We start from the raw sequence: 27,011 nt of genomic DNA on the forward strand, positions 1-27,011 counted from the left end.
CTCCATTGAGATACAGTATTTTTATACAGTCTCCATTTTTTTATACAGTCTCCATTTATTTAATGAAAAACACAGATCTTTCAAAAACAATAAAAAAGTTATTCCAAACTTTTGACTGGTTTATCATTTCAAGGCATTGTAAAGTACCAATGTAAATACCCCTGCCAGCATCCCTCAATCTCTATTGGTTCACTCCACCTTGAAGAAAAGTGAAAACGAGTAGAAAATCAAAAGGTTATGCAATCAAGTTGAGCTGAAATGAGGACTTTATGCTGTCAGCAGTCGTATGTCTCTCAGATTTGATATGTTGGCATTTATTGGTATAGAGATCTGCACTGTGGCCTTTTAAAGACGGAAGGATATAGGTGTATTGGTGAAAAATACTCCTACAGGGAGAGAGGCAGAAAGGGGAGGCTTAGAGAAAATTGATGGACAATTAAGTGAGAGAGAAGGGAAACTGAGAGAGCGAGAGCAAACCTTGCAGAAATCAGCCGTGTACTGGAGTCAGCAATGGAAAGGGAGACAGAGAGAACTGTTGTGGGAAAAGAGTACTGTCACATTTACCGGCTGGAATCTACTTATGAAGAAACACATACTTGGATACAGTAGGACATTTCTTGTCTAAGTGCACGTGTCAAAGTCCACTCATGTAGATATAACCACAGGGGTTGCTACTGAATCAGAGTATGTTTCAGAAAGACGGAGAGAGAGAGCTAGTGAATGCATAACAGCGTGTTCAAAGTAAACCCTCAATCAGAGCTTCACATACACTCACATAAAATATAAATGCTTTCTGGATTTGGATCGTACTGAAACTCTGGACAAGGTAAGAGCTTAATGAGTTTGTGTGAATGTGTATTACTGTGATCTTGTGTCTATCTTAAAATGAAAAGGTGAGAAGTGTGTGTGAATATTACACTGCGGTAACAATCCTCCATTCTAATTTGCTGAAGAATCGTGTAATAGAGGTAATTTTGTATGTGTTTGTGGGTGTGTAGAGTGTTGTGCGAATGTCATGCTGAAAAAGAAATTGCTGTAGGTTACTACTGGTGGACAATTTAAGTCCTACTGGTTAAGCAATGGTGCTGAAATAGATACAGAGCGTGTAGACAAGGCAGATCTACTGTCAATATCTAATAACTGAAAATGCCTCAGCACAGCATCAATCACCTGATAAAATGTCATTTCAATGGACGGTCAGGAAGACATTACAGTATGGACCATAAAACCCTCATAGCTTTATGTGGATAATTGGTAGAGTCCGTGCTTTGTGATGACGTGTGTATATGTGTGTGAAAACAATAGCTCATGGTGCTTTTTTCACATCAGGGGCTGCAGTGCAAGCCAATCGCTGACTCAGCCACACACACACACATACATAATGTGCCCCCTGGGGCAGCAGGGCATCAATACTACACCCAGATCAGCAGCATAGTTCAGCATAGAACAGAGCAGAAACACAGCCTCAAATACAACACAAAACAGCTAAACTAACATCAAACTATAAAGGAAGCACCAGTCGGATTTCATTGAAGGCTTTTCCTTTAGATGCTTTGACCTTTACAGAAAGACCCTGCTTCATCCTTGCATATCATTTTACATCTTTTATGTTAAGGTTGACTTTACCTTATTTGTGTTAGGGTACCCGAGCCCACATGATATATGTGTAAAAATAATACAGTTCCCTTTCAAGGGAACTCGAGCTGCGTTTGAGACGCGGTGGGAACGCTCTGCGTGATTACGTCGTGAAGCACGTGTAAAATCAGTCCAATGGAAGCCCGCTACGACATAGGTGACGTCATAGACCAGGAAACTATAAAGCAACCCTGAAATCAGACCGCGATAGCTTCTGCACCTTCAGCAAGCGCTCTCTGGATATCTGTCCTTGTCTATTTATTGTTGTCTGTCAAGCCCCTTATATATATATATATATATATCACTATGGCGAGCAAGCAAATTTATAAACCTTGTGTTGTGCCCTGCCCTCGTTATATCACGGGTGGGGACACACATCCTATGTGTATTGCTTGTTTGGGAGTGGAGCATGCCCAGTCAGTCCTCGAGGGGGCTGACTGTGAGCATTGCTTGAGTTTGTCTATGAAAACTCTCCGCTCTCGCCAAGCGTTCTTTGAGGAGGACGGTTCGGTTCGCGCTCCCCGAGGTGCGGGTCCCGCTGCTGCCGAGGCACAGCGTCGAATTTCATCTTGGGGTTCGCAGATGGATCTAGTAGCGGGGTTTGAGACGGGCCCCGCCCTTTCTCAGCCCTTACCTACTGGATTCGGTGTCTTTGCCCAGGAAGGAGCCCGCTCTGCGGCTTCTCCTTCCCAGGCTGAGGCACCAATATTACGGCTATCCAGTTCTGAGGATCTGGATGTCGGTAGTATGGGGGATATTGAGTGTTCGCCAGCTCATACCCCTGCTGATGAGGAGCTTATGGAGGTTTTATCTCGTGCTGTTACTAAATTAAATATTGAGTGGCCAGCCGATGATTTCGATGTTGAATCTAGAAAGAGTCTTTTAGATGAACGTTATTTACCATCTAGATCACGACCTCCTCGTCGGGAACTCCCGTTTTTTCCCGATCTCCACGCCGAGGTTTCGAGATCGTGGATTAAACCGGCGTCTTTCAGAGTGCATAACCCACAAACTAAGAATTATAGTAAAGTTCAAGGGATTGATCATTATGCTTATTTGACTATGCCTCGTGCTGAAGACACACTAGCGAGCTATCTCTCCCCTGAGTCTTCTTCTTCTCTGAAAGCCCCGACGTTACCCACCAAACCATTAAAAAATACATCTTTGTTGGTGGGTAAAGCGTATTCGGCAGCAGGTCAGGCCGCAGCATGTTTGCACACTATGTCGATTCTCCAAGCGTACCAGGCTGACCTGCTGAAGGACATAGACGATAGTGAGGAAGTTAGTGCTGACGCAATTCGAGAATTGCGTCGCACGACAGATTTATCTCTCCGAGCCACCAAGGAGACGGCCAAGTCTGTTGGCCGCTCTATGGCAGCCTTGGTGGCCACGGAACGCCATTTATGGTTAAATTTATCAGAAATAAAAGATAAAGATAGATCTGTTCTTCTGGACGCACCGCTGTCACCTACAAGTCTGTTCGGCGATGCTATAAATTGTGTCGTCGATAGGTTTCAAGAAAATAAGAAACAAGCGGCTGCGTTTCAGAGGTTTCTTCCTCGCCGGTCTATTGTCCCCGAGGCTGCTCGTAGTATAAAGTCTGAGCAGCCTCATCCGTCTACGAGCTCCGCTCACAGAGTTCAACAAAAACAGAGCGTCGCCGCTCGGGCACCTCCTCAATCTACGGTTCCTGAGTGGCGCTCGCAGCCCAGACCTGTTAGGGGTAGACAAGATCTGAGGACTGTTATCTCTTGGAGAGCTTGGGCTAAGAAGAAGTCCTGACGCCAAGGCTATCAGGCTTCTGAGGGTGGTCCCCTCCAGGGAGGAATGGTTCCGAGGAACCGTCCCTCCTTGGCACCCTCCGGGGGGCGACTCTCCGAGGAGAGCCGCAGAACTGCCACTTCGGTTGTTCCCTGCCGGTTCGCCGCTTCAGGGCACCGAGGTGTCAGCGTCCCCGTGCAATCCTCTGAGGAGGGTTGTAGAACGGTCAGTTCGGTTGTTCCCTGCCGGTTCGCCGCTTCAGGGCGCCGAAACGATTGTTCAATCAAATCCAGAGGCCAGTCTCGAGAGACTGGTTCCCTTATCGGAATTTCTGGCAGCGTGGAAACTTCTGCCAAATATTTCTCTATGGGTCCTGCACATAATAGAAAAGGGTTACAGAATTCAGTTCGGTTCTCGTCCGCCCAGATTTCAAGGAGTCCTCCCCACGGTGGTGGACTCACAGCAGGCTCTGGTAATGGAGCAAGAAGTACTGACACTTCTTCGAAAGGGAGCTATAGAAAGGGTTTCTCCTCCCAGCAGAGAGTCAGGGTTTTACAGCCGTTACTTCATTGTTCCAAAGAAGGATGGAGGGCTGCGTCCTATTCTAGACCTGCGCCAGTTAAACAGCAGGGTTCAGAAACTCAAGTTCAGAATGCTTACACTCAAACAGATTGTATACCAAGTTCAGTCCGAGGACTGGTTTGTCACAATAGACTTGAAGGACGCGTACTTCCATGTATCTATCCATCCTCATCACAGGAGGTTCCTGAGGTTCGCTTTCGGGGGCGAAGCATACCAATATCGGGTTCTTCCATTTGGCCTAGGTTTATCTCCCCGCACTTTTACAAAATGCGTGGATGCAGCTCTGGCTCCGTTGAGACTCCAGGGCATCCGCATATTAAATTACATAGATGATTGGTTGATTTTAGCTCAGTCAGAGCAGGTGGCGGTTCAGCATCGAGATGCTGTTCTGTCCCACATAAAGAGTTTGGGGTTGCGGCTAAACACCAAAAAGAGTGTGCTCCTCCCTGCTCAGAGGACCACTTTTCTAGATGTAATTTGGGATTCGACCACAATGCAGGCACGCCTGTCTCCTGCTCGTATTTCTGCGATTCTCACAGCCGCAAAGAATGTGTAACTAGGCCAGTCACTCACTGTGAAACAGTTTCAGAGACTGTTGGGTCTCATGGCAGCTGCGTCCAACGTTATTACTTTTGGCCTTCTGTACATGAGACCCCTGCAGTGGTGGCTCAGGACCAAGGGGTTTTCTCCGAGGGGAAATCCGTTCCGCAAGATCAAGGTCACGCGGCTATGCCTTCGTGCCTTGGCCTTGTGGAAGAAACTTTGGTTCCTCGCCCAGGGCCCAGTGTTGGGGGCTCCTTGTCGACGCGTCACGCTTTCGACGGATGCTTCCCTCACGGGATGGGGGGCGGTCATGAGTGGCCGCTAGGCGCAAGGTCTGTGGCAGGACCATCAATGTTCCTGGCACATAAATCGTTTAGAGTTGATGGCGGTATTTCGAGCACTCAAATATTTCCTGCCAGACCTGAGAGGCCATCACGTGTTGGTCCGCACAGACAACACTTCGGTGCTCTCCTATATCAACCATCAGGGGGTCTTAGGTCACGTCACCTTTGCAAATTGGCCCATCAGATCCTCCTATGGGCCCAGGGGAAGTTACTGTCGCTCAAGGCGGTATATATTCCGGGGCATCAGAATGTGGGAGCAGATATTCTGTCGAGACAGGGCCTGAGGCCCGGGGAGTGGAGACTTCACCCAGAAGTGGTGGAGTTCCTGTGGGAAAAGTTCGGTCGTGCTCAGGTAGACCTTTTCGCATCATCAGATTCAACCCATTGTCCCATGTGGTTCTCTCTAACGCACCCAGCTCCTCTCGGTCTGGATGCTATGGTGCAGGTGTGGCCGAGGCTGCACCTGTACGCCTTTCCCCCGATATATTTGCTTCCGGGGGTTCTGGAGAGGGTTCGCCGATAAGGGGCTCGTCTGCTACTAGTAGCCCCTTATTGGCCGACCCGAGTTTGGTTCTCGGACTTGGTGTCTCTTCTGGACGGCTCCCCCTTTGGAGATCCCAATCAGGGTGGACCTCCTGTCTCAGGCTGGGGGCACGATATTTCACCCTCGGCCGGAGTTGTGGAAACTGTGGGCCTGGCCTCTGAGGGGGCCAGGCTCAGGGAGACCGGTCTTTCGACCGATGTTGTAGAAACCATTCTTCAATCCAGAGCTCCTTCCACGAGAAAGCTGTATGCGCTAAAATGGAAACTTTTCACCACGTGGTGTGTTGAACGTCAATTAGATCCTGTTAACTGCCCTGTTGGTTCAGTTCTTGATTTTCTGCAAGACCGTTTCTCGGCCAGGTTATCTCCTTCCATCCTAAAGGTTTACGTGGCGGCTATATCTGCCTACCACACCCCTCTGGGGGGTACTTCTATTGGGAGAAACCCTCTAATTACTCGCTTTCTCCGTGGTACATTGAGGTTGAGACCTGCACTGCACTCTAGAGCACCGGCTTGGGACTTGGCCATCGTACTCGAGGGTCTGGCTTTAGCTCCCTTTGAGCCCATCGAGGAGGTTTCTGAAAAGTTCCTCACTCTAAAGACTTTATTTCTCCTTGCTATCTCATCTATCAAGAGAATTGGTGATTTACATGCTTTGTCGGTTGCTCCTTCATGTCTGGAATTTGCACCTGGTATGGTGAAGGCATTTCTCTACCCCAGGCCGGGTTATATTCCTAAGGTCCCACTGAATGTTGGATGCCCAATAGTGCTGCAGGCCTTTTATCCTCCACCCTTTAATACCCCTGACCAGGAACAGCTTAACCTGTTATGTCCAGTCCGGGCTTTAGATGCCTACGTTCACAGAGCTGCCCTGTGGCGTAAATCTGAGCAACTATTTGTTTGTTTTGGGTCACTCAAGAGAGGATGCCCTGCATCTAAGCAGGTTATGAGTAAATGGATAGTCGAGGCTATTTCATTGGCTTATGAAGCGGCCGGACAGCCTTCACCTATGGCTGTGCGGGCCCATTTTACTCGGAGTATGGCGGCCTCTATGGCCTTAATTTCGGGAGTTTCCCTTCTTGACGTATGTAATGCGGCAGGATGGTCCTCTCCGCATACATTTGTCAGGTTTTATGACGTTGACCTCTCCACTCCTGGGGCAAGGTTGCTTGCTTCTTAGTGTGCGCAGGACCTCACACAGAACGGGCATTTGTCATTATGGTGTAGTGGGTATAGGGTTCCCACCGCGTCTCAAGCGCAGCTCTAGTTCCCTTGAAAGGGAACGTCTCAGGTTACGTATGTAACCCTGGTTCCCTGATAGGGAACGAGACGCTGCGTTTGCCTGCCATACTTCCTGCATGCCCTGATCGACTTGCTTCAGGTTTTTCAGAAGCTATCGCGGTCTGATTTCAGGGTTGCTTTATAGTTTCCTGGTCTATGACGTCACCTATGTCGTAGCGGGCTTCCATTGGACTGATTTTACACGTGCTTCACGACGTAATCACGCAGAGCGTTTCCACCGCGTCTCAAACGCAGCGTCTCGTTCCCTATCAGGGAACCAGGGTTACATACGTAACCTGAGACGTTTTTTTCAACTGCTTACACACATTTTCAAAACTTTGCCTCTTTTTTTTCAAAACTTTAATAATACGTTTAATTGAATTTATATAGAGCCTTTCCCAAGCTCAAGGACGCTTCACAATGATAGTAAATAACAAGCAGTTTACACATAAACGGACAATGGACATTTGCCCAGTCCAAGTAATGAGCGATTGCAGTTGCAAGTCACATTACATTTGCAATACAAACATAAAAACAGAGACAACAAACATTAATTGCAGACAGCCTAGTGGGCAGTTGGAGTAAAGATACAAAATTATTGGAGCCCAAGTTATTATTGTGACTGTGTTATGTCAAATTAACATTTTCATGACTGAAATACTGGTTAAACAAATGTGTTTTGAGTTTATACTTAAATTCATGCAACGTGGTTGTTGTCCTGAGAGCCAACGGAAGAGAGTTCCATAGCTTAGGGGCTATAACAGAGAAAGACCTGCCACCCATAGACGATAGACGAAATCTCCGCTCACATAGGAGATCACAGCCAGAAGATCAGAGAGTTCGAGGGGGAATATACGGAGAAAGTAAGTCAGAGAGATAGGCTGGAGCAAGACCATTGAGTGACTTAAAGGTAAGCAGAAGAATTTTGTAAGTGATACGGGATGACACGGGTAGCCAGTGCAGTTTAAACAGAATTGGAGCAGTTTTTTTAGTGTAAGTTAGTAGTCTTGCGGCAGAGTTTTGAAAAAACTCTCATTTTGCGGCTGGTAGTCCAGAAAAAAGAACATTACAGTAGTCGAGGCGAGATGTGATGAATGAGTGTACTAGTGCTTCAGCATCTTTTGGGCTGACATAGGGACGGAGTTTGGCAATACGGCGCAGATGAAAAAAGGACGCTTAACAAAGTTGACTAATGTAAGTGTCGAATGTAAGTGCTGGGTCAAGAATGATACCCAAGTTTTTGACAGTGGCAGATGGAATTATTGATGTAGCTTCAAGGTCAAGTCTGGGAATATTACTTACATTTTTTGTTAGAGATGGAGGGCCAGTGATTAATATTTCTGTTTTAGTCAGATTCAGACTGAGAAAATTGGAGTTGAGCCAGGTCTTTAATTCATTAATACATGATGATAGTAATGTGGTCTGGAGAATAGAATCCGGTCGACAAGCAGTATATATTTGGACATCGTCGGCGTAGCAGTGGTATTGAAAACCGTGGCGGCCAATAATTTGTCCGAAAGGCAAAATGTAAATAATAAATAGTAACGGGCTGAGAACTGATCCCTGTGGAACACCTTGTTTGAGAGTGACAGTTGGAGATTTGTGATTGTGCATAGTGATGTAGTATCTGTCAGATAAGAGGAAAACCAGGATAACGCGGCTCCTGAGATACCAATCTCTGAGAGGCGCATGAGTAGGACTTTATGGCAGACAGTATCGAAAGCTGAGCTGAGGTCGAGCAGTAAAAGTAAGGAAAGGTTTCCCGAGTCACCAAAGAGTAAAAGGTCATTGATAACCCTTGCTAATGCAGTTTCAGTACTGTGGTTTTGGCGAAAACCAGACTGAAATAAATCGAAACTATTGTTGAGAGATAGATATGACTGCAATTGAGTGGCGACTACCTTTTCCATGATTTTTGAGACATACGGTAGATTGGAGATTGGGCGATAGTTAGTGTAGTAGTTGGGTCTAGATTAGTTTTTTTAAGAGTAGGAGTAACTGCAGCCGTCTTTAGTGAAACTGGAACAGAGGCAGAGAGAAGAGACATGTTTATAAGATGTGAGATAGGTGCAGAAATGACAGAGGTACAAGTGTTTCAGAAGGGTTGTAGGTGCAGGATCCAGCCGGCAAGAAGAAGAATTGGATTTCTGTATCATTTCACTAATCAAGATGGGGTTGGTCAACATAAAGTTATTAAGTGTTTGTATCTGAGCTTGCTCACAACTAGAAGTGGTCGGCTCATCACTAAAAGTCCCACGTAAAGCCTCCAGCTTTCCCTGAAAGTGTTGCAGAAAAGAACAGCACAAGTCGTCAGATTCTTGTAGACAGGCATTGTGCTCCGGTGCCTGAACAAGCTTATTTACAATGCTAAATAGTGTTTTTGGCCTGTTGTTTGCGTTATTGATGATTTTAGCGATATAGGAAGAGTGAGCTGTATTTAAGGCGGTTTTGTAAAGCTTAATATGGTCCGAAAATGCTTGATAGTGTACAGTCAGATTGGTTTTCCGAAAGAGACGTTCCAGCTGTCTGCCTCTTGCTTTCATAGCACGTAGCTCAGCATTAAACCACGGCGAAGAGTGGGACAAGGGAACAGACCTAGTCCTAATTGGAGCATGCTCATCTAAAACGTCAGCAATGGCAGAATGGTACAAATCAAATATTTTGGACGGACAGGTGAAATCAAAAACATCAGAAATAGCAGAAGTAATAGATGCAGCAAACATACTAGCATTAATAGCATTGATCTTACGATAAGAGATGTTAATATTGTCAGGACATTTAGTTACACAAGTTAATGTAAGATCAAGGGTGATAAGCTTGTGATCAGAGATAGGAGTAACCAGACCATTAATGGAGATGTCATTCAAGCCAGATGTACAAACTAAGTCAAGTGTGTGGCCATGAGTATGAGTTGGGAAGTTAACATGTTGATAAAGTTCAAAGCAGTCCAGAACAGTCATTAATTGAGTCCTATTTGAACAGGGAGTATCAACGTGAATGTTGAAGTCACCAAGCAAGATGACCTTGGATGATGAATCACAGGCTAGCGTTAGTAGTTCACTTAGTTAAAAATAGAAATAGTTTTGCTGTTTGGGTGGTCTATAAATCAGGATGATTGTTAGGGGACTGTTCGAGGAAATTTTCAAAACCATATATTCAAAAGTCGTAGTAATGTGAAAGTCCAGTTGAGTAAGTGTTATGGAGTTGCGATAGATGACTGCAAGGCCACCCCCCTTAGTGAATAAACGTGGCTTAGACAGGTGCTGGTATCCGTATGGTGTTAGCAGATTAAGATGCATGAAGTCATTCGGTGTTTGCCAGGTCTCAGTTAGGAATATCATATCCAGGTTTTTGTCAGTTATAAGTTCATTTAGATAGGGGCCTTTGTCCGAGATAGAGCGACAATTCAGCAGAGCAAAGTGGTTTTGCAGCACATCTGAGTTATCAGCTTAAATTGACATTGAAATCTGACTTTTTTACGCAGACAAGCGATCGCGGTGGACGACAGTCGCTTAGTAGGCGTTTCGGTTTGACCAGAGTTCTGTTATTTGACCAGATGCGAGGGATCACAGTTGGTTTTGATTGCTGATAGTTAATGATCCTTCGGACTGAACGGTGCACATAGCGCGGGCGCCGGGTGATCCCGAGCGAGTGGCAGTGCTCGTACGTTTCAGCGTCGAGGTGTGGGTGCCGATTAAGCGCCCTGAGTGCGCGTGACAGGTATCCAAAATCCATGTTGGAAGGTAATCCAGAAAAAATAAGGGAGACCAGACACAGCACGAGTGCTAAAGCCTTTGGTGTGTTTGTAATCGCCATGAGAAAGTCAGCTATCAGCAAAGTCACGTTAGCCAGGACCACAACCATCACAACATCTGTAAAAGCTTACAGAGAGGAAAGCTATCCAACCTGACTGCAAGCTAATCGAACTACTGGTAAGAAGAGTGTTAACTCACCTCACAGTCAGTCCAACAGATGGAGGAGAGAGGGTGAGAGGGCTCGTAGCAGGCTGACAGCAAAGAGTCCCCAACGGTAACAGCATCAAAAATGAAGTCCAGTTTGTAGAAGGATGCAGAAAGGGAAACACCAACTGTCCAAGAAGCGGGCACAGCAAACGTAAACAATAGACGACGAAGCGTGGAGCGGCAGCCAGATGCGCACAGCGTTCCCACACAGCGTTCAAAACAAACTCCAATAATTGCACACACAAAATGCATTTGTCTTATTGCAAACACCTTTGCCATAATATTATATTTTTGGATGTATCATATACATAGTTATTCAAAACTTAAAGCTCTTCTTTCGTGAACTCCTACGTATATTTCTGTACACGATTGAAAGTAATTGGCAGAGACATGTTGAAAAATTCACGGTAAACACGAAAGCAAGATTGTAACCAAACTATTTATTTTTTGCTGTAAGCATTTGTTGTTGTGAATACACAGTGCGAAAAACCTATAACTTGACCTTTGGCCTATTTATAGGCCTATTCTAAAGCCATGAGTGTTTGCACATGTGAGGAGTTAGTGTGAGGCTGATGAAATAGTGTGGCATTTTGATAGGTTGTGTTTGAAAAAGGAAATCAAGATAGTTGTTAGATTTTTGTGTGTTACATGAAGAATTGTGTTGTGGTTTGCAAAAAGTGTTTTATGAAATTAAAAAAACTGAGTCGAAGGCAGAGAATTAGTGTATGGTTATGCAGATTTGGTGTGTGGTTCTGGTGTTTGAGTGTCAGGTTTCAGAAATTGTGTGACAAGTAAGGATTCTGTGTGTAAGCAGTTGAAAAAAACTAGTAGTAATTTTCTAATTAAATAATAATAACAATAATAACAATAATAATAACAACATAACAATAGTTATTATTATTATCATTATTATTATTATTTTTATTATTATTATTATTATTATTACTATTTTTATTATAAAATGTTGTTGTCTTTAATAATTATACATTTTTATTTTTAATAGATAAGTTCCATTTAAATGTTTAATCAGTTCTCATCAAATTATTAACAATGGATGTTATTATAATTATTGTTAATATAATTATTAATGTTATACAATGTTATACAAGTTTACATTGTCATGAAAAGCCGTGATTTTTCTTTTACCCAATATACCAAATTAATTAATGTTTATTTGTTGTTGTTGTTTTTAACTATCAAGTAGTCCTTGGAGTCTCTCAGACCCCAAATGGAACATGAGCGTTAACATCTTCAGACAAAACAGAGAATACAGTACAGAGAATAAGCATGTAATAAAGTTGATGTTTTCCTTTTTCTTTTAGTATTATTTTCTCCTCACTCATTTTGAGAAGGTCACACACCACAGATGCAATGAAACATGCTCTTTTATTCTGATTAGTTAAAGGAAGTTTCACAGTCTAGTTGACCCTCCCAGGAAATGTGTTCGCTGTGGAATGTGTGGGAATGCATTCTTCGATTCATTCATAGCATTTTTGTCCTGCCTGGCTGCTGCATCTGTGAAAAAACATATCCGTCCTTAGTCCCTTTTTGGCTATGATGACAATGTGAATATGATAGGATAATTATTTTAGTCATGTTACAGAAGATATATAGACTTCCTACCAAAGAAGGGAAAGAAAAGGAACCAGATTCCATTCAGTACAGCACCTCAGAAAACCCCTAGTCCCGTTCATCAGCGTTGTGTGAAGAAAATCATATATCATGCCGAAAGAAGATTTGTAGAGAATGGGAGGTTTTACGTTTTTACATTTGTTAATAAATTCTGTAGTATAATGCCTCTTTTGTTACTCCAGTGGGTTGCCAGAATTGATTGAGCCATAAATTAATTACTAAACAATGGAAAAGTCAGTGCACATGAATAATGTCTCTGACCTTGTACTGTATCACCCTCTTGGTGACCATGAATTTGTTGGTTGTTCCTGGATCAACCCTCCTGTTATACAAATATTTAGTTCTTCTGTAGTAAATGCCATATTACATAGCCAGAACTTTTGACTTAAATGCCATAAAGTCTGGTCCACATTGCAGCTAATTCTGGAAGCACCATGGACAAAGATAGGAAGAGGCCATCTGGTTGACATGTTGTTACAGGCCATTCGTGGGAATAATTTATACCACAATAATAGAATGGCATGAAAATGATTTTATTTTTAAATTATAATATTAGCACTGGTCATGTTAGCTAATTTCAGAGAAAAAAGAAAAGCTAATTGCTATTTTATTTCTTGTAATTGCAACTTTATTTCTCGTAATTGTAACTTTACTGTATATATCACATAATTGACTGTACCTTGAAATCTGACTTTATATCTCGCAGTGTGACTTTAAATCTCTGAATGCAACTTTATATCTCCCAGTGTGACTATATCCAACACAATCTCATGGCAATTCATAACTATTTTAAGTTTTGGCAAATTGTTTGCTGATTCGTATGAATTCATAAGATCTCATTCGTTTTCATACGATCTGCTTATGCCCCAGTGAGAGGTATATTTGGGGTGGACCTTCTTACCTTTTTTCTAATATTTCACCTTGTTAAATAATTACATTTTTCTTAAATTTGACTTTATCTCACAATTGCAATTTTATATCTCACAATGTGACATTATGTCTCCCAATTGTGACTTGTTTTCCCTTATAACTGCAACTGCATATCTATTACTTACTTTCTTATTTTAAACTCTTATCTTTTTATCAACACTCTAAAAAAGATGGTTCTTTAAAGGTTTTTTACACGTAGTAACAGTTCTATTTAGTACCGTATCGTCCTCAAAACCCTTTATATGCTGACATGGCTCTTTGTGTTAGTTTAAGGGTTCTTTATTCCTGCCTTTTTGTTTTTCAAATTTGTAACTGTCAAAGCCTCCTCATTAGGTGTAAGGATTGCTCAGAGTCGATAAGATCCAATTGCAGCTTTTATTTGAAGGTAGTAGAATAGTAGAAGGGCTAGGCAAAGAGTACTCAGATACACAGGCGTTGAAGTCCAGGCCAGACTGAGATTAGTCGAAGCACAGTAAACAGTCCAGGGTCAGGGGGGCCTGAGAATAATCGAAAGCCAGGAAACAATCCAAGGTCTAGGTAGCCAGAGAATGATCGAAGATAACAGCAAACAGTCCGTGATCTGAATCAGTAAGAGAAAACACGAGGATAAACGCTCAGTAGGTAAGCCAGGGCTAAACAATACTTTGCACTGAATGAGGGTTGAGAGCTGGTTAAATACACAAGCAAATGGGATACAGGTGTGAGAGCAATCAGTTAACAGGTGTGTGTGTAGGTCCAGATGAACTGCATGATGGGAGATGTCGAACAGGTTTGTCGAACCTGCACCGACAAACGTGCGATAACGATCGCGAAGGATATATGCAGAGATGACAGAAAAATGTTACACATGGCATTGCAGCGGGACAAGCGAAGTGCACAAGCACAATAATATGCCAGACAGCTGAAACCACCGCATACTGAAAAGAAGCAGAACACAGAAGGTTGTGCTATAAATGCATTAGTCATCTAGGTTGTCCAGAACGCGCTCCCTACTGAGTCTCAAGGGGGAAAGCACTGCGTAGGCTACTTTTCGTGAACGGACGAGGAGCGTGATACCTTCGAACACGAATCTCGGTAAGCGCCTGTGAAAGTATGCATCTTTCAGATCCACCGCTGTAAACCAGTCTCCGGGTCGAATGTGCGCGAGGATCAGTTTTATCGTGATCATTTTGAAACGCATGTTTAGCAAGTCTTATGCCACTTGGTACCACTCGAAAATACTTTTTACCTCTATGGAGGTATTTTGTCATGTCTAATGTAGGCTATTAATAGGGCCACCAGAATGCAACCAAAGCACAGGATAGCAATAAGTAGATGGCTATAATTGTAAATCATACAAAATAAATTCCATGATCACTAGATTTTATACAGGTGTTGATATAATGATTTTGTTAATGGTGATCAGCAACCAAATATTGATAATGTGGAAGTTACTGCCTTTTGCCTTGGCATGACTTCTCACTTTTTGCTTGTAAATACAAAGGCAGAGTACAAAAGTCAAGTTTGAGCTCAATATTATTTTATGTAGATAAAAAATTCCACATCCATTCCACACTCTAGCGAGTTAAGGTATTTTGCCTTTGTAGGGCAGTATACAACTACAGTTACTACACAGACTGTCAACATACTCTAAACAGGTAAATTGTTTGTTTCTTAAAATGTCTATGAATTATAACTTTACAAATTGTAACAATCATTTCCTTGTATCACTCCGCTGATATTTAAACAGCTGAGTGTTCACTTAAAATTGGAACGCCTGTTCTTATTGTCTAGTCCACAAACAAATCCCCGATTCTAAAGAGAACACAAAACTCACAAAGAGATTAATTTCGCAAACAACCACAGTGTATTTACAACTTCACAGGACATACGTCACAAAACCATATACCACCATAGATAAAACAGACAGGTCTGAATATGTGTGTGTGTGTGTGTGTGTGTGTGTGTGTGTGTGTGTGTGTGTGTGTGTGTGTGTGTGTGTGTGTGTGTGTGTGTCCTCGAACTGTCTTATTCCAGCGTGTTATACAAAGTTAGGATCAGCCTCACCAGTAACAATATCAAGTCCGGGAGCGTGATCAATGAAGTGGAAAAACTGTCGAAAGTCGTCCAACAAAGTAATCCTGACAGCGAGCCCACTCAAATACTCCCAGGAGAAGCGGCGACCCGGCGCTTCCAATACAGTAAACCACTGAATAATCCACATACACTCCCTCAGGTTTGTGAATGAGAAAATGCTTCTCTCAAAGACCACCTTCCTCCTTCCTTTTATGGCAACAATAATAGTCATTTCTTGTTTACTGGGCGAAACCCACGTGATGAGAAGTCACGCACAAATCTCGCTTGCAGTATAATGAGGTTCCCAATACCAACTAGTAGGGGCATATACAGTGTACAGAGGAAAGCCAACAAGGTAATACATGAAGTGACACAACATACTTACATGGCACTAACCTTATGAAAAAACTTCCCCTTATGTGGCCATGCTACATCCTAACAAGTATGTCTTTTTCTCTTTTTAGTTTAACAGAACATGTAAGTGTGAGCAGCTCTGTTTAGTTAAGGATACTCATCTTTTCTTCTCCACAAAGTAAGTAACTGTCACGGTGTGGTGCAGGCAGACTAAGATGAAGAAGGCAAAAAGCTCCAAAACAAACTTGTACTATTAATTAGAATTCCAACGGGTACAGACAGGTAGGATGAACACACACACTACATAATACTGTGACAGTACTCCCCAGGTATCCTCGCGCTGTACAGGCTGAAACCAGGGAGGGGGGTGCGTCCTGGAGTCTTCCCCAGGAGGGTCAGCAGGGTCCACAGGGATTGAAGACTCCAGGACGTTACCGGCAGTTCAGGAGACCAGGGCGGAGCAGGCTGAGCAGATGGTCAGGGCGGAGACGACCCTTCGGGCGGCCATGGCGGATCAGCCTTCGTGGCCAGGCTCGGCAGGGTTGACGTGGAGCTCATGCTGGTCAGGCATGACGTGAAGATCAGGCTGGTTTGGGAAGGTGGTAGGTGCCGCAGGAACTTGTTGGTAGAGGAACTCGTCCAACCCACACCAAAAGACGGTCTTTAAGGTGTCCTTGTTCCACGGTTCCTTATGCTGGGTTCAAAGGGGTGAGAAGGATACCCATCCTATGTTCTTTTTTTTGTGTGGTCTGTTCTTCTGTCACGGTGTGGTGCAGGCAGAAAAAGACAAAGAAGGCAAAAAGCTCCAATACAAACTTTTACTATTAATTAGAATTCCAACGGGTAGGCCTACAGACAGGCAGGATGAACACACACACACTACATATGACTGTGACAGTAACATATTGTTAGATTTTTTTTTATTATTACTTTATTCCTAAACATACCCAGTCACAAAAACATTAAAGCTATACCATGACTTTATATATGTTTTTCCTTTTAACATGGTAAAGAGCTCATTCTGTCCATTTTATATATATATATTTTTGGCCTTCATGAACATAATTGTTTTTACATAATCAAATGGAAGAGACACAATGTAACTCTGAAAATGTATTTCAGATGGTGTCACTTATCAGGAGTAGGCTACCTCATCACCTGCAGAGAGAAACTGCCACTCAGAATTCACACATAATGAAGGACGTAAAGACATCATAGGGGATTGTGAAGATATTTCACTGGAACTTGGTCTTCATTACATCGATATCGTGTTCAATGTCAATTGCTATTGATTCATGTATTCCGCTAACCTCTGAGCACTGTCATTTTTGCTACAATATGCCTGTTAATAAAAAATAAAAGTACCTAATTGACACAACATGCTGTTTTTAATAGTAATAATAGTAATATTAATAATATAAAAATGAATTGTTAAAAAAGGTTATTTATAACACCATTAAGGTTTTATATAGGACTTTCAAGGCATGGTTCTTTATGGAACCTTATAAAACGGTTATATTTAGCTCCAAAAAAGGGTTCTACTATTGTTACAAGCCGAAGCACCTTAATTTGGTACTGTTTAGAACCATTTTTCTTAAGAGTGTAGGCTTCCACTTAGTTGTACAGAAAACACCAACAATCTAGTGGAAATGTTTATAGATTTTTGTGATTTGTATTTCTTCCCATCCAAAATTAATAAGTGCAGACTAATGCATAGATATAACTCAGAAAACAAACCAAAATATAAACAGTTCATCTTGGGCGTATTTAATTACCCTCCTAAAATGTATCTAAAAAAAAAACTGAATATCTTTATAAAGATTTTTTTCCATTAACCTGGCAAAACCAATGATTAGAGGTTTCATCCTCAAAAGCACTTGTTTCCAGGCAGATTAATACAATAAAACAAAACTAGTCCTAACCAAAATTTAAAATCTGGTTGGCAGGAATGTTATTCCAGGACTAAGAAGAAGGTTGATGTGGGCACACATCCTACTTGGCAAAATCAGTAAGCCTTTCGTCTCCATCTGTGATTCAAGAATGATAAGATGTTCTAACAGACATGCAAATCTGACAGACACTCACACAATGCTTTACTACAACAGAAATACTGTGTTTTCTTTGCTTGTATGTGTGTGGGTGTATTTTCATATTGTGGCAAAGCAGTCCAATTGTAGGCTTCATTTCCTTATGCCAGTGTGCCAGTGCCAATCCACAGCATCTGTACTGCTAATGTGAGAGCGTCAAACAGGAACAAATGCTTCTTTCTATAGTGAATTAATCTTAGTGCAGTTCACTGAAATAACCTGCAGCTCTAAACAGTGTGCAAATGACCAGACTGAGTGTGTGCCCGTCTCGCTTTGTCTGAGTGTGTAGGTGCTAGCCGTCATAAGTGGAGGAGAGATGGTGATTGCTAAGTGCCGCTGAGAGCCAGCTCTATTATTATGCTCTATTATTCTGCAGAGGTGGCTTTGATTCCTTTTGAGTGAAGCATGGTAAGTGTGTGTGAACCACACCCTGGCACAGCGGACCATTTATTCCAGACATTTATTTTTACATTCATCACAGACACAAGATAAGAGCAATACATACTTTGGGTTACCATAAAATTGACAAAAAAAAGTGTATGACGGCAAAAACACAAAAACAAAAAATACACATCAAACATTTGAACGTCTTTATACATACTTAGTTGTAACATTTTGGGGACATTCAGGGAAGTTTATGAGACTTCTTTGGAATAAAAACGTGCTGTGCTTACTATAAAAATGCTAAATGTTTTTAGCCTATAATCTATAGGGTGTGAGTTTGAGTAATGGTTGGCAAAATTCAGATTCGAAGAATTTAGCTCTATCTGTCTATCGATCTATTTATCTATCTATCTGCCTATCTAAAAAACCTTTCAAATATGCCTGTCAAAACAACATTAAATGCTTTTTCCAGTTTAAAATTAGTTAAACATCTTTGAATTTCTACTTCTTTACATTTCAACCTTATTATTTCTACCTGTTTGCTATACCTGAATTCAAATTCAGTCATGTCATTCTCAATTCAGCTAGAATGATGGACAATCTAGGTTTGGGTTAGCCTTTATGAATTTTAAATTACTTTATATTAAAACAATAGAAGTCTATATACCCTCATATAGATAGCTATAGTCAAATCACATTTACTTATACAGTATAGCGCTTTTTACAATACAGATTGTTTCAAAGCAGCTTTACAGAGGTAATAATAATAAATGTATATATATAAATATAGCTGCGAGCTGAGATTACGGCCCCAAGCCGGTGGCACCGCAACCCCGGTGTCTTTAGTTACCTAAAGGCACCGAGGTGGCGGTGGCAACGGCTTGGGCCCTTCATCGCTGCTCGCAGCTATATATATATATATATATATATATATATATATATATATATATACAAAGGGTTTATCTAAACCCCCTCCCCCTTCACACACACACACACAGAGACACACACAGAGACACAGAGACATAGACACACAGAGAGACAGAAAATGACCACATTCAAACCAAAATATCTGACTTCCTGTTGGTCGGAGCTAATGACTGTAAATTAGAAAGTTGTCCAGCTTGATGAGAACAATATATGTAGGGCGTTTTGTTACTGTGGGTAAACCTACCCCCCACCCCCCACACACACTTTTGTCAAAACAATTTAGAAAGTGATACACTTCCTGCTGCCAGTTGGTGGAGCTATAACATTAACTCACAATAGTTGCATCCAAGGGATCGGCCTCTTACCACGAACACACTGCTGAAGTTTCATCAAGATTAGTTAATGTATGCAGAAGTTATAAGACTTCGTGTTTCTCTTTTCTCGCCATAAATTTGTTTCCTTGCCACGGCCAAACCGTTGGAGATATCAAAAATCCGTCTGCAATTTAGCATCCTCAATGTCTTGACTTTATGCACACCGAGGTTGCTGACAATCGGATGCAATCTCTAGGAGAAGTGTTTCAAATTCCAAAGCATTCGTTTTCCAAACAACCCATAATAGCCGACTTCCTGTTGGGCTGGCGTAAAACTTAGAGCACGAAAGTTGTTCGGCTCGATGAGATTTATATGTGTACCAAGTTTCATATTAATTCATGCAAGCGTGTTTGATATATGGACTAAGTTTTCAAAGCCCAAGGTTTGAAATCCCAAGGTTTGCGCTGTTGAGTCCCCTGCCAACCCCGGGTACCAACTTCAGCCCGTCCCTGATGGCCGCGGGTTCTGACCTGTGTGCAAAGTTTCAAGAGTTTTCGAGCACGTTAAGGGCCCCAAAAGCCCCCGAAACCTTGAAAAACAAGAATAAAAGCAAATCTCACGCACACACACACAGAGACGCAGAGACAGAGAGAGACAGAGAGGGAGAGAAAATGCTTGAAAAATCCACATTCAAAGCAAAATATCTGACTTCCTGTTGGTCGAAGCTAATGACTTTAAATCAGAAAGTTGTCCGGCTTGAAGAGTACAATATACATACCGAGTTTTGTTACTGTAGATAAAACTAACCCCCACACTTTTGTCAAAGGGGGGCGCTACTGAGCCCCTGTACCACGCCCATTTCTGAAACTTTGCACATGTCTACTAGGTAATAAATGAGATGTGTCTGTCGAGTTTCATGCAATTTGAAGAATGTTAAGAGTCTCAAAAGCATCCAAAAAGAATATTAAAGTTTGATGCGTTGCCATGGCAACAATATTTAAGATATCAATAATCCTTTCACAGGTCTACATCTGGCGTGTGTTTACATTATACTGATGAAGTTTGAAACAAATCGGGTAAAAATAAGAGGGTGATTTCAAAGGATTTTGAAAGCGACACACTTCCTGCTGCCAGTTGGTGGCGCTACAACTTTGACTCACAATACTTACATCCATGTGATCGGCCTCTAACAACGAACACACTGCTGAAGTTTCATCAAGATCAGTTTATATATGCTGAAGTTATAACACACTTCCTGCTTCCATTATTCGCCATAAATTTGTTTCCTCGCCACGGCCAAACCGTTCTAGATATCAAAAATCCCCTGGCAATTAAATAATAATAATAATAATAATAAAAAGAATAATAATAATAATAATCCTTAGGAAAACAATAGGGCCTTCGCCTTTTCAAGGCTTGGGCCCTAATAATCCTTCGGAAAACAAAAGGGCCTTAGGCTTTTCAAGGCTTGGGCCCTAAATAATCATTAGGAAAACAATAGGGCCTTCGCCTTTTCAAGGCTTGGGCCCTAATACATTTTATTTATAATGCACTTTACATTTCAACGAAATCTCAAAGTGCTACAGTAACAGGGGGTTAAAAAAAGCAGTTCCATATATATATATATATATATATATATATATATATACAGTATATCAGAACAAAAAATATCACAGAATCAATAAATAGCAATAAAACACCACAAAGGTAAATAAAAAAAAGAATGTTAAAAGGCCTTTTGAAATAAAAACGTCTTTAGGCCCGTCTTGAAAACCTCCACAGTTTGTGGGGCCCTTAGGGTCTCTGGGAGGGCATTCCAGAGCCGTGGGGCGACTGCCTGGAAGGCCCTGTCTCCCATAGTGGAGAGTTTAGTCCTTGGTTGGTGCAGGCAGTAGGTAGAGGTAGAGGAGCGGAGGTTTCCTGTGGCGGTGTGTGGGGTGAGGAGTTCACTGAGGTAGGCAGGGGCAGTTCCATGTATGCACTTATAGGTGAGGAGACAGATTTTGGATTTTCATTCTGTGTTGAATAAGCAGCCAGTGGAGGAGTTTCAGGACAGGTGTGATATGATCGTATTTGCGCCTCCTCGTCAGGACCCGGGCAGCGCAGTTCTGAATATGCTGAAGCTTTTTCAGGCTTCTGCCAGGGATCCCGATGAGGAGGGCATTACAGTAGTCCAACCTGGAGGAGAGAAAAAGGCATGGATTAACCTCTCAGCATCCGGTTGGGAGAGGGAGGGGCGGAGTTTGGCGATGTTTTTGAGGCGAAGGAAGGAGACCTTACAGAGGTAGCGTATGTGGGTGTCTAATGTTAGATTTGAGTCAAATCTGACTCTGAGGTTTGTAATCGAGGTAGACAGGGCGATCTGATGGCCAAAAATGGGTATACTGCTGAGGGAGGAGGACTGGGTTTGGTGTGGGGTACCAATCAGAATGGCTTCGGTTTTACTGCTATTTAATTGAAGAAAGTTGTCAGACATCCATGCCCCTATCTCCTCAAGGCAAGCCTGAAGTACAGATGGCAGAGCTGAGGGGAGTGAGGAGTCCATTTTGATGTATAATTGTGTATCGTCTGCGTAACAATGAAAAGAAACTTTGTGTTTATGGATGATATGACTGAGGGGTAGTAAATAGATGGTAAAAAGAGTCGGACCGAGGACGGACTCTTGTGGCATTCCACAGCTGACTGTGTGGGGTGATGATTGATACCGTCCTAAGGCCACATACTCTGACCTGCCTGAGAGGTATGACTGGAACCAGCTTAGTGTGGTCCCCGAGAGTCCTACAGCAGACTGGAGACGATGGAGCAATATGTTATGATCCATGGTGTCAAAGGCGGCCGACAGGTCCAGTAGGAGGAGGAGAGATGGTGAGCACTGCTCTGGAGTCAAAAGTAGGTCATTCATGATACGTACCAGAGCTGTCTCCGTGCTGTGTGCTGTTCGAAAACCAGACTGAAATTTTGCGTATATGTTATGGATGTGAAGGTGATTGTGAAGTTGGGCTGCAATAACTTTTTCCAGGACTTTAGACAGAAACGGCGGGTTTGAAACGGGTCTGTAGTGAGCCAGGATTTCGAGGTCAAGTGACGGCTTTTTCAAATGTGGGCGGATAACTGCAGTTTTGAGAGCTGGAGGAACCTGACCGGATTTGAGTGACTATTTGAGGATTGCTGTGATCAGGGGACTGATGGCTGTAATGTTGGATTTTAATAATGGTGTGGGGAGAGGGTCCAGTGAACATGTGGAGGTTCTCATGCACATTATGATCCTCTCCACCTCTGTCTGAGAAATGCATGAGAAGAAAGAAAATGTGTTGAATGGATTTGTGAAACTGATTTTGGAGGAAAGTGAAACTGTAGCAGAGAGATTTGACCGGATTGAAGCCACGTTGTTGGTGAAAAAGTCCATGAACCTATTGCACTGGTCTGTACTGGTGTCAGCATGTGCATGTGTGGGAGGTTTGAGAAGAGAATCTATTGATGCGAACAACTGTCTTGAATTTACAGTGCAGTTTGAGATTTGTGAGAAATATTGAGTCCTGGCTATGGTGAGTGCTTTGCAGTATGATTTTTGGTGTTCACGGTAGGCCTGTTTGTAAACATGTAAGCCACTGGAGATGAATTTCTGCTCCAGGGCACGGCCAGCCGTTTTCATCCTCCGGAGATCTGTTGTACCAAGGGGCTGACCTGGAAAAAGTAACTGTTTTTGTTTTGATTGGTGCATGTAACTCAAGGATATTGTAAAGGCTGGAATTATAGTGCTCAACAGAGCCATTAACTGATGCGGACTGTGTGGCTAGTGTTACGAACCCTGTTGTTAAAAATGCTCGTTTCATGAGGGTTCAGCAACATAAAAGGAAACGCAAGGCAAAGAGCAGTTTAAAGCATTTATTTTCAGACTAACAAATGACTGCACAAACTCACGTCTCTCAAGTTCTCTCTCTCCGCATGTAACACATTTTCTCTACACTAACGTCAACATAGACATACCAAACACTAACAAATAAAACAAAGTAGTGGCACAATACAAAGAACACAGCTTGAGTTGATCAGCCGGCTGGACATCATGACGCGCACGGAGTTCACCGCTGCGTGTCTCACCCTCCTGCACACTCCACTTATATGCTCAGCACGAGCCATCAGAGCAACGAACCACAGGTGCGCAGGGGAGGAGCCTACACTCAGAAAGAAACACCAATTAGAAGACGAGACAAACATACACACAAAAATACACAGGCAACACCCATAAGGCTGAGGCCGTAACACTAGTGAAACTTGCTGTATATCTTGATTGAAGTGGGGAGTATCTATTTCTTTTCAATTTCTGAACCGGATTTGACGTTTTGTTTTATGATAGGGACTTGCTAGGGGCAATTCCAGGGAGATAACCTTATGGTCAGACACTTTCATGTTGGTGATGGGGGCAGTGTCTGTTATAACAAGGTCAAGAGTGTGACCTTTTCTGTGTGTCTGTGTGCATGTTGTGTGAGATGTAAGCAGTCCAAAAGTTCAAGGAACTCTGCAGCAGGGGGGGAGTCAACATAAAGGTTGAAATCTCCCATAATGAGTGTATATGGGTTATTGCACAGAGTGATGTGAGTAGATCTTGTAGCTCAGTGATAAACCCAGGGTGTGGTTTTGGGGGGCGAAAGATGAAGAGTATTGTTATTATTTCTTTATGAGATCTACATTTGAATAGAAGACACTCAAATGTAGTCAGCTCTGGCAGTGGGAGGGGTGTGGCAATTAGGTCTTTGCGATGAATGACAGCAAGACCTCCACCACGGCCAGTGTTTTCTAGCCTTCTCCAGGTATGTGTGTCCTGGGGGACAGGCTTTGTTTAGTGCAAGATATGACTCTGGTTTATGCCAGGTTTCAGTCAGGCACATCGTGTCTATTTGTTTTTCAAGAATATGTTCAGATATTAAACTAGTTTTGTTTGTCAATGACTGGGTATTGAAAAGGTCTATTTTAATATCTGAGATGATCTTACATTTGGGAAAAGTGCGGAGAAGGCGCAAATCCACTCCGCATTTTCCACATCTCCAGTGTTACTAGTTCTGACGCAGCCTTTTATTGGTCCTTGTGTTTGTCGTGTTCTGATGACGTAATTACTAGTGACGCGTTTGGTGAGCGCCGCAGAGATACAGCTGGTGATGGTGAGGTCCAGGTGGAGACGAGCCGACGGAGTCCCCGGGTCCGTCAAATATGGGCAGTCTACATGCGCATTGGGGTCGACGATGGTGGGGCCCGCACTACACCAGGCAGATGGGATGCGATGGCCCAGGATGCTTGCGGTCCGCCCCAAGCACACGCGCCGCTCCCGGGCTCCAATGGCTCCGTCCCATTGACCGCCTTATCTGTCCGATTCATCCCTGAAGCCATCCTTAGGAAGCTCTTGTTTGAGCGACTACAGGACGTACTACATGGAGCTTTTGCTGTTTTCTCTGTGATGTTGTCCCCATGTCTATGACAGCTGTGCTCCAATGATTCACATTTCGGAGAGCACGTTCATCTGCCAGTCGTGAGTCTTTCATTCTCCATCTCCTCTTCCTGTCCTGGTGTCTCTGGGGATGAGCCTGCCAGCCCAGTGATGTAGCTTTGGATCTCATTATGGGGTAGAGATTTAATGGAGCCACATGGTTGTCTGTCACAAAACACACACACACTGGATAACAGGAAAATAATGCAAACAAGTTTGTTTCCAGAAGAAAATAGCATCACAGTCCAGTTTAAGTAAGTTCAGTAATGTTTCATTTTTGTTTAAAAAAAAAAGTTATTAGTTTAGTTCATTTATATACACTGAACAAAATTATATACTGAACACTTTTGTTTTGCCCCCATTTTTCATGGGCTGAACTTAAAGATCTAAGACTTCTTCCTCTCAAATATTGTTCACAAATCTGTCTAAATCTGTGTTAGTGAGCACTTCTCCTTTGCCGAGATTATCCATCCACCTCACAGGTGTGGCATATCAAGATGCTGATTAGACAGTATGATTATAGGTGTGCCTTAGGCTGGCCACAATAAAAGGCCACTTTAAAATGTGCAGTTTTATCACACAGCACAATGCCACAGATGTCGCGAGTTTTGAGGGTGCGTGCAATTGGCATGCTGACTGCAGTAATGTCCACCAGAGCTGTTTGCCATGAATTGAATGTTTATTTCTCTACCATACGCTGTCTCCAAAGGCGTTTCAGATAATTTGGCAGTACATCCAACCGGCCTTACAACCGCAGACCACGTGTACCCACATCAGCCCAGGACCTCTATATCCAGCATCTTCACCTCCAAGATCGTCTGAGACCAGCCACCCGGACAGCTGCTGCAACAATCGGTTTGCATAACCAAAGAATTTCTGCACAAACTGTCAGAAACCGTCTCAGGAAAGCTCATCTGCATGCTCGTTGTCCTCATCGGAGTCTCGACCTGACTGCAGTTTGTCGTTGTACCTGACTTGAGTGGGCAAATGCTCACATTCGATGGCGTCTGGCACTTTGGAGAGGTGTTCTCTTCTCGGATGAATTACGGTTTTCACTGTACAGGGCAAATGGCAGACAGCGTGTATGGCGTCGTGTGGGTGAGTGTTTTGGTCCCCCCCAGTTCTTGTATAGTGTCAATGCAGGCAGATCAATATTATTGTTGAATATTAAATTAAATTTTAAATTTAATGTCCCCAATTAAGCAAACCAAGCCAATGGCAGCAAAGGTGAAAAAAGGCGACAGTGGCAAGGTACCAAAACTCCATCAGGTGGCAGAATGGGGCAAAAAACCTTGGGAGAACCCAGGCTCAGTCGGGGGGCCAGTTCTCCTCTGGCCAATGAACGAACAGTGTATGATTATGATTCAGGCAGCATTAGGTCAGAAGTCATATTGGTTTGGAACAATCAAAATATTATCCAGTTCCATCTGGTTTAAGATCAGAGTCGTCACACTGGGATGGAGACGGGTTTGTTGAGGATCAGTGCTGATGGCTGCTGTGTCGATGAGGCCTTCGATGAGAGTCTAGTTGACACAATCTCTGCTGACACTTTAGGGAGGCGTTGTGGTCGTGTTTAGGTAAACTTGTTTGTGCATGTGTGCATTCATGTGTGAAAGTGGGAATCATTCCTCTTCTCCCAAATACTCTCAGCTGTGAAAGTGACAGAGATGTTAAACATGACAGAATCTCACCTCTGTTCCACTCTTCTCACTTCTGCTCTCTCCTCTCTTATTCTTCCCTCTCAATCTGTATTCTTTGGTGTTCTGCTCCCATTGCATCCTGTCATAAGAGTGTCTCTTTTAAATAAATAAATAAATAAATATGTGTAAAAGGTAATTGTGACCTTTAAATTCACAATTGCAACTTTATTGCTTTTGAAATAGGAAAACTTTTATTTCTCCTATTTCCCGTAATTTACTTTATCTCAAAATTTAATTTTATCTTTTTATCTCACAGTTGCAACTTTGTTTGTAAGAATTTCATCTTCTATGTCACAGATACCTAACAGTGTGGCGATGGGATTTTATTTCAATTATTATTTTACAATTATTATTTTTTACTCTAAGGCAGAAGTAGACTTTTATAAGTAACAGTACAAACATTCCCAAAAATTGACATGCTGCAGTTTTGTATTTAACCTTTTTCTTTTTTTCCTGAGAAACAAAGAATAAGGGACAGGGAAAGAGCGATAATCCACT

At 42.7% G+C, this 27,011-nt stretch overlaps 1 protein-coding gene across 2 annotated transcripts in view; it reads left to right on the forward strand.

Moving 5' to 3' along the window:
- Window positions 1–469: 469 nt before the first annotated feature.
- The window catches only part of sorbs2a (sorbin and SH3 domain containing 2a), a 107,950-nt gene continuing 81,408 nt past the window's right edge, over window positions 470–27,011 (forward strand). Inside the window, exon 1 of one of the 2 annotated variants that reach the window (XM_077204976.1) lies at window positions 470–826. The gene's annotated coding sequence lies outside the window, so the exon portion shown is untranslated. The remainder of the gene's footprint in view (window positions 827–27,011) is intronic. The other variant, XM_077204981.1, reaches the window with a different exon arrangement.

This window comes from Siphateles boraxobius, unplaced genomic scaffold, assembly GCF_051911475.1.
Source record: "Siphateles boraxobius isolate OS27281-9 unplaced genomic scaffold, OSU_SipBor_1 53, whole genome shotgun sequence".
NCBI classification, from domain to species: domain Eukaryota; kingdom Metazoa; phylum Chordata; class Actinopteri; order Cypriniformes; family Leuciscidae; genus Siphateles; species Siphateles boraxobius.